Here is an 8018-nt window from a genome sequence, read left to right on the forward strand (position 1 = left end):
ACGCATCCGACCAGCGAACGCAGGAAAAAGGATCAAGTTGATGTGGTGATGTTTTTAATTCACTGAGATTTTTCTTTGTGTGAACCACAAACCACAGCATGGAGTGAGGTCATCATTCATGAGGGCAAGGGCGAACATATTGTAGGTGTGAAAACGCCCTGAATATTGAGGAGCTTACTGTCATACTTGTAGTAACAACAACACACAATAAAGCAGACGGTATGTACCCAAAGTTCACTTTTTAAATTTATAGTTGTGGGGTTGTTTTTTTGTGCTGCTGCTCAAATGTTGTCCGTACAGCTGAGGGCTCAGTTTACTGCCTTTGAACAACAGGAAAAACACTTCCAACCACCCCTGTGGTGGTCAGGGGTGCCAACGCTTTGGGCTGCCTGAAGATAGGAATGTGTCAGCAACTGATCCGACCACAGCTCTGTCTCTAAACACCCTGAATGTGGGTGCCGGGTGAGAAAACATTGAGAAGCTTCTCATGAAATGACAGAAATCTGCAGGAACATAAATGCGAAAATGACATTTAAGCTTGTTGAACAGAGGAAGATAGTTTTATCAAGGATAGTCTTGCTACTTTGGGTGTTTTTTTTTGTTTGTTTTTTTAGCTCGAATGCTGAAATACTTTCATGATGGAATGGTTATTGTGAGGTTGTCTAATAAAAGCCAAACTTACAGCTACAGAGAGTAACGGTGGCTGTTGGAGGTCCTGAACGTTAGACTCAACATTCTTACACTTCTGCTGGTCATATCTGTTTTAAAACTGGTTTTCCAAAATGACTAAATTGTTGTTTTTTTGTTTTCCATCTCAAGACACTGCAGAAGATGCTACCAATGGGATATTTACACCTGATTAACATTTCCTCTGTGTATCTGAAAACTGTATCTCATGGCTATTCTCTGTTTTGTTTGTTTGGGTCACTGAGGTCCTTCTTTATAAAGTGTTTTAGTGCAACTGCAGGACAACAGAGGGGGACAGAAAACCCATGCCGTGACGGCGTGATGTTTCCGGTTCACATTCATCGCTGTCGGTGGGTTGCTGATGTTGTTAACTCACCGGTCGATGAATGACAACCGTATCCATGCAGGGCCGCATTTTTTAAAGTCCATCTTCTGTCCTGTTTTAATAATGGATAACAGTGCTTTAAAAAAAACAAAAACAGGGTACATCTTGTCAAAGACACTCAGACATTAATAAAACATTTTGAAACAGGCTTAACTGGTTGCTTGCTTTGTGATGTCCTGTCCCTCAGACCCGATACAAAAAGGTGATTTGTAAAATAAGTGTCATGTAATTAAAATCTGGACACTTCAAGGCCTGGAAACATTTTAAAAAATAAAAAAAAACAGATTATGTAGGAGAATTGACTGAAAAAAAAACCCTTCTTTTGGCTAACATGGATTTTTTTTAAAAATTAGGTGTTTATGTTGTTCCAAACCACAGAGCTTGTCATTCATTTTAGGTGAATGTGAGCTGCAACATGGGTTTCTTGATAGTATCTCCGTGCAAACAGACATTTCAGATAGTGTAAGGTCATGGACATTTTCATTACAGGTGCAGAAGAGATCTGGAAATGTATCAGAAAAAAATTGTATGAACCCTGAAGATAATAACTGAGTGCTGCAGAGCTTTAAAACTCATACCAGCGCACAGCGACCACAAAGACGACAAGTGAAGGCGGAGGAGGCTGAATGAAGGTGTCTCTATATGTGAGCGCTTTGATGGACTGGCGACCCGTCCAGGGTGACCCTAGTTTTTGCCTCCACCGCTGCGACCCCAAAAAGAAAAAAGAGGGAATAGATGACGAATGAATGATGATGGGGATAGTATTTTAATCCTTTTTGCCCCAAATGTCAAATTTGAAAGACATGTATTCAAGAAAAAAAAAGCTGAACATTTTTGTCACAGAAACGTGAAAGAACTTTTTCATTTGATTAATTAAACACGGGAAAAAAAATAGTTCTTAAGTCCCAGAAGTTATTTGAGTGATCAACCACTATGATAAGTTCTCTAGGTATTAAGATATCCTGATTTTCAGGAACAGAGCCTGATGGAATGTGACAGCAGGGTTGCAAGGGTATCACACTGGTGAGACATCAAAGGGGAGAAGACTTCTTCTTTTGAGCTGCAAAAAAAGAGGTTTTAAACTGATTTTATTGATTCGTTTGTCTCAGTCTTTATCATACAGCATATTAAGCTACTCCCTTTGAATTTGATGTGAAGTGACCTGGTGGCAGATAGCAACCAAATTATTGAAGATGCTTGTACGTGGAGAACAAAATATTAATACCTGAGTTATGGCAAAACTGTTACCTGCCGGCAGTGGAATTCTGTTACCTTAGAGTCAGTGTGTCTAACCTAAAGATTTCATTCATCACATTCAGGCCAGAGTAGCCTTGCTTTAGCCAACTGAAAACCAACCTGTCAAAAAAAAAAAAATGTCAAGGTTAATTTGCCACACAGAACATCGAATTAGTAAATGTTAATCACTTTCAAAACATTGAATACTCATGTAATGGAACATATTTTCACTGCTTTCCGCAGTGAATAACTGAAATATCAATTCTCCGGCAGTAAAATATCCTGAAAGGGTCACGGGGTCAGGGCTCATAAAGTATGAAGTCAGGCTTGTGTTTTTGTTTCCACGCTGCAGCAGAAACTAATAATAAAAAAGAAAATGGGGGCTGGAAAAGAATGGGCTTGAATAGAAATCCAATCCTGTAGGTCAAGGGTACAAGGAGGCGTAAACGAAATCTCAATGAAATGTTGTGAGTGCGGTCAGTGCAGTCAGGATCCAGAACATGGCTTTTATGTGCACAGCTTTACAAATTGTGCCCGCCTTGATTATACAATGAAACCGTCCCAGGAGCTGATTGTGTTCTTCTTTATGCAGAAATGCTATATTTTTGTGTACATGTCAGGTTTTCGTATTCACCAGACTTGGCTAGCTCACACGAACATGCATGTCAACATGCAGCTGCACAGCTACTATGACCCAGTGATACCGGGTGGCCATGCAGGTATGAGGTAACCTCATGGCCACACTTCCAGCTCTGCGATGTGTAGCTCAAGAGATAGAGTCAGAAAATCTGGAAATAAACTTTCGAACGTCTCATAAAGTGAATGTTTACACGCATCCAAAACAGAAGAAGCCCAAAGCTTAGTAGCGCTGAAGTCATGCGTCAGCAGTGTAATTCGATTACAGTAGAATGTTAACTGTGTGCTTTTAAAGATAGCGTTTAAAGTTGAAAACTCATTAAAGGGTTAGTTCGTCAGTGGAGATAATCACGCGGAACGAAATGTGTAAATCTCAGAAACTTCACTCACAAAAATTATTTGTGGCAATAATGTGAAATTCACAGTAAATATCCAACTGGCTTTTGGTCCAAGGAATCCATGGTGATGTTAAATTCCATGTTCGTCAATGATAACACGTCATAGCCTGGGCACTCAATAGATTCTCACCTTTAATGGAACTCCCACAGTAGTTAGCAGGATACCAAGTTACTAAGGAATACAGAGGTGAATCATGCTTTTATGTCACGACAACATAGTTTAAAATAGCAGTTGAAGCTACCAGGACAACATGGAAGGCGAGGAAGGGGACAAAGAGGGTTTATTCTGTCTTTTACATTTTTGGTTACATGAAAGCAGGGATGAGAGGTGTTGCAGTGAAAAGAAACCATGGCAAGGAGAGATATTCAAACGCTGACCTGTAGGAGTTTGCCAGCCAGTATCTGAGTGGAATGTTGAGGCTCTCAAGCATCAGCCGTAACCGGCAAGGACGGTAGTTCACTGTGAACTGACACTGGAAATGTTGCTGAGTTTACCACTTTTATGAAACCGTGCATAATGAACTGATTTTGTATCATGCTTCTCATCAGGCACAACAAATCTTGAGGTACTGATATTGTTGTATAAATCCTTTATCTCCTATTACCAAGGGCAGTAATATGTGCTGTTTTACGTCTGATTTAAATGTGCCAACCGTATCCGTCCCAGTCCTCCTGATAAATATCTTTCACACTGTGGCCGTCTATTTAGGGCCATGACAGAAATGTACTGCTATGCTGCCTCCTGCTGGAGAAGACTGCAAACGCCATGAACCTCACTGCAGACTTAGTGGTTGATTGTATCAGCAGATGACCCCCCTGGGCCATCACCTAAAAACAGATGGAAATGTAACCATTTGTGTGCATTAGCCACAGCATGCTAGGTGTGACCTGAAATGTGGATGTAGAAAAAATATAGCTTAATTCCCTCCTATGGAACCTGTTCTGTTCTCTATGTAGAACAGATTTAACCATCCATCCATTTTCTTCTGCTTATCCTGTTAAGGGTCGCAGGGGGGTGGAGCCTATTCCAGCAGCTTTCAGGTGAGAGGCGGGGTTCACCCTGGACGGGTCACCAGTCCCTGGCAGGGAACACATTCCTAGACATATTAGGTGATGAACCGTTAACAAATTATTAACTAACCACTGCTAATGTGCCTTTATAATGAAGTGTTTCCAAAATTTGACTGTGTGACTCAAACTACCAGACTAGACGAAATAACGGATTGTTTGTGCTAACTGGGATTCATCTGGTAATGACAATAATCCAATTTGATATCCATGCATCCATTTTCTACCTCTTATCCTATTAAGGGTTGCGGGGGTGGGGGGTGGAGCCTATCCAGCAGCCTTCAGGTGAGAGGCAAGGTTCACCCTGGACAGGTCACCATTCCATGGCAGGGGCAACACATAGAGACAGACAACCATTGGCTCTCCCAGTCACACCTACGGTCAATTTAGAGTCTGGATTAACCTGGTCCCCTCTTGATGTCTTTGGAAGCCAGATTATCAGAGAGAACCCTAACTATAAAAGCAATGTTCCATTCAAACAATGCTGACAGGTGATACTCATCATGTATTTTGCCCATCCAGCCTCCACAAGGAAGTGTCCTTTAGCCAAGACCATTTTTCCCTCCTGCATTTCTCCCTCATGACTCCAGAATACAGAAAGAGCCAGACAGGTATGTTTAGCATGAGGCCAATGAATCTGCTCATGCTTAAGTAGTGGTGTGTGTGTTTGTGTGTGTGTGTGTGTGTGTGTGTGTGTGTGTGTGTGTGTGTGTGTGTTTGTGTGTGTGTGTGTTATTAAATAGGAGGCCTTATGGATGGACTGAGTGCCACAATTGTTTGTTTGTTTTTTAAAACCTTTATTAGAACAATTTCCTTGACAGAGTCACACACATTATGACAAGTATCAATACTCATATTGGTATCAAACTGACAAAATACAAGACACAAGGACAATCAAGGAATATTCTTTGGAGATCTAATTATTTCCACAGTAGTAATAATAGAAAAAAGAAAGAATAAAGAAATAAAAACATCGTCTAGCCCAGTTGAACAGAGACAAAATTCTCATCTTTCCAAATACATTATAACAGGTGTCCATTTTTCAAGATACAAGTCCGTCTGGAGTCAGAGGTTTGCCGTTATGTGTTCCATGCAGTTTACATCCTGAAGCCTTTGAGACCACTGGTCCAGTGTGGGTGGATTGAGTGCCACAATTGTTAAGCTGGATTCAAGTATCAAACAAGTGTGGAAGTAAGTGTCCTGGAGTGTTCAGTCCCTGCTACTGTCCCTCGCTTGCCTGCTCTCTTTACCCTTGCCAGTCATACAACTCCCCCCCCCCCCCCATAGAGGGGATCAAGGAGTGTAATAACAGATAATAATTGTGCCATAAATGATCCTCTCATACGATCTAATAAGGGCATAAAAGAGAGAAATGACGATTCAGTCTTGAGTTCATCAACAAAGAGCTCGTTCTGTATGTTTAGCTTGATGCTAATGGCAACTTAGAGCTAACAACAGCTACAGCTACAAAATAACAGCAAAACTACATCGTTGTCCAGCAGTGGAAGCCACATCATCTGTATCAGCCCTCTGAGTAGAAACCCACAACAATTTTGATCTGAGCTAAAAAGAAACTGTAACTATTGCGGTTGTGACCAGCTTGTGGTGGCGGGTTTTTGGAACCTGTTTCACACGTCTCAGAAAATGATTGTGAAAGTCTCCCAGTGTTTGGAAAGTCTACATCTAGATGTGTCCACCATGGACAACATTTGGTCTTAGAAATGAAAATTGAAAACCCTCTGCTGAAAGCTACTTAAGGACTCTCTCCCCTCGTTAGCCTCTCCCTCTTGGACATGATCAATGTGTTGCTGGTATCTGGTTACGTCCCACAGTCCTTTAAAGTAGCAGTAATTACACCCCTTCTCAAAAAAGCAACCCTGGATCCAGGAGTTTTGGCCAACTACAGACCAATATCAAGTCTTCCATTTCTCTCCAAACTTCTGGAGAAAGCAGTTGCTCAACAGCTCTGTGACTTTCTCCACAGCAACAGCTCATGAGAGGATTTCCAGTCAGGGTTCAGGATTCATCCTAGCACAGAAACAGCACTTGTCAAAGTTACCAATGACCTCCTACTAGCATCAGATGAGGGACTGGTCTCTGTGCTGGTCTTATTAGATCTTAGTGCAGCTTTTGATACCATTGACCACCATATCCTTCTACAAAGACTGGAACATGTCATTGGCATTAAAGGAACTGCACTAAACTGGTTTAGGTCATATTTACTAGGTCGAGCTCAGTTTAACTAACTAATGATAAACCCTCGGAAACCACTGCAGTCACTTATGGTGTTCCTCAAGGATCTGTGCTTGGACCAATCCTCTTCACCCTTTATCCGCTTCCTCTCGGTCACATTATTAGGAAACACTCCATTAGTTTTCACTGCTAAGCAGACGACACACAGCTGTACGTATCAATGCATCCTCATGAAATGAATCAGCTGACTAAACTGGAGGCCGTCTAAAGGAGATAAAAACTTGGTTGACCCATAATTTCCCTCTATTAAACTCAGATAAAACTGAAGTCATTGTCCTGGGCCCAAAACACCTTAGAGACACCCTATCTCATGAGACAGGTACCCTGGAAGGCATTACCTTGGCCCCCAGCACGACCGTAAGGAACCTAGGAGTTCTCTTTGATCAGGATCTGTCCTTTAATGCCCACATGAAGCAAATTTCTAGGACTGCTTTCTTTCATTGACAAAACATCGCTAAGATCAGACACATCCTGTCTCAAAGGGATGCAGAAACACTAGTCCATGCCTTTGTCACTTCCAGGCTGGATTACTGCAATTCCCTCCTATCAGGCTGCACCAATAAGTCCCTAAAGACTCTCCAGCTGGTCCAGAATGCTGCTGCCAGCGTGTTGACTAGAACTAGTAGAAGAGACCATGTCTCTCCTTGACTGGCTTCTCTGCATGGCTCCCTGTCAAATTTAGAATAGAATTCAAAATTCTCCTTCTAACATACAAAGTCCTCAACAGTCAGTCTGCTTCATCCCTGACAGAGCTCCTAGTCTCCTATTATCCAGCCAGAACCCTCCACTCCCAGGATGCAGGGTTACTTATGGTTCCGAGAGTTTCTAAAAGTAGAATGGGAGCCAGAGCCTTCAGCTATAAGGCTCCCCTCCTGTGGAACTGTCTCCCAGTTTCAGTCTAGGACACAGATCCCCTCTCTATGTTTAAGAGCAGACTTAAGACCTTCTTTTTTGATCAGGCTTATAGTTGGACTACTTAGGCTGGCCCTTAGATCTGCTGCTATAGGCTTAGACTGCTGGGGGATCTCCCATGGTGCACTGGGCTTCTCTCTACTCATCTCTGTCCTCCTATATGTGTCATATATAAATCATACTCATATGTGTTACTAACTCCTCTTCTTCTCCGAAGCCTTCGGGCTCCCCTCATCCCAGATCCCGGGTGCTGCTGGAGGAGGCTGCAGACCTGAAGAGGCTCCAGCTGCCACCCGTAGCTCCACCTGCTCACGTCCCCGTCTGTCCATCAGTCTCTTCCCTTTATCACTCTCTTTATCTCTGTCCCACTCTTTCCTTCTGCATATCTGTCTTCCTCCATTGTCTGTCTTTGTCTCTGCCTCGCTCTCCTGCTCTCTTTCCCT

The sequence above is a fragment of the Aulostomus chinensis genome, chromosome 18 (genome assembly GCF_037954235.1).
Source record: "Aulostomus chinensis isolate RoL2024-O1b breed Wild chromosome 18, RoL_Achi_v1.0, whole genome shotgun sequence".
Classification (NCBI taxonomy): Eukaryota; Metazoa; Chordata; class Actinopteri; order Syngnathiformes; family Aulostomidae; genus Aulostomus; species Aulostomus chinensis.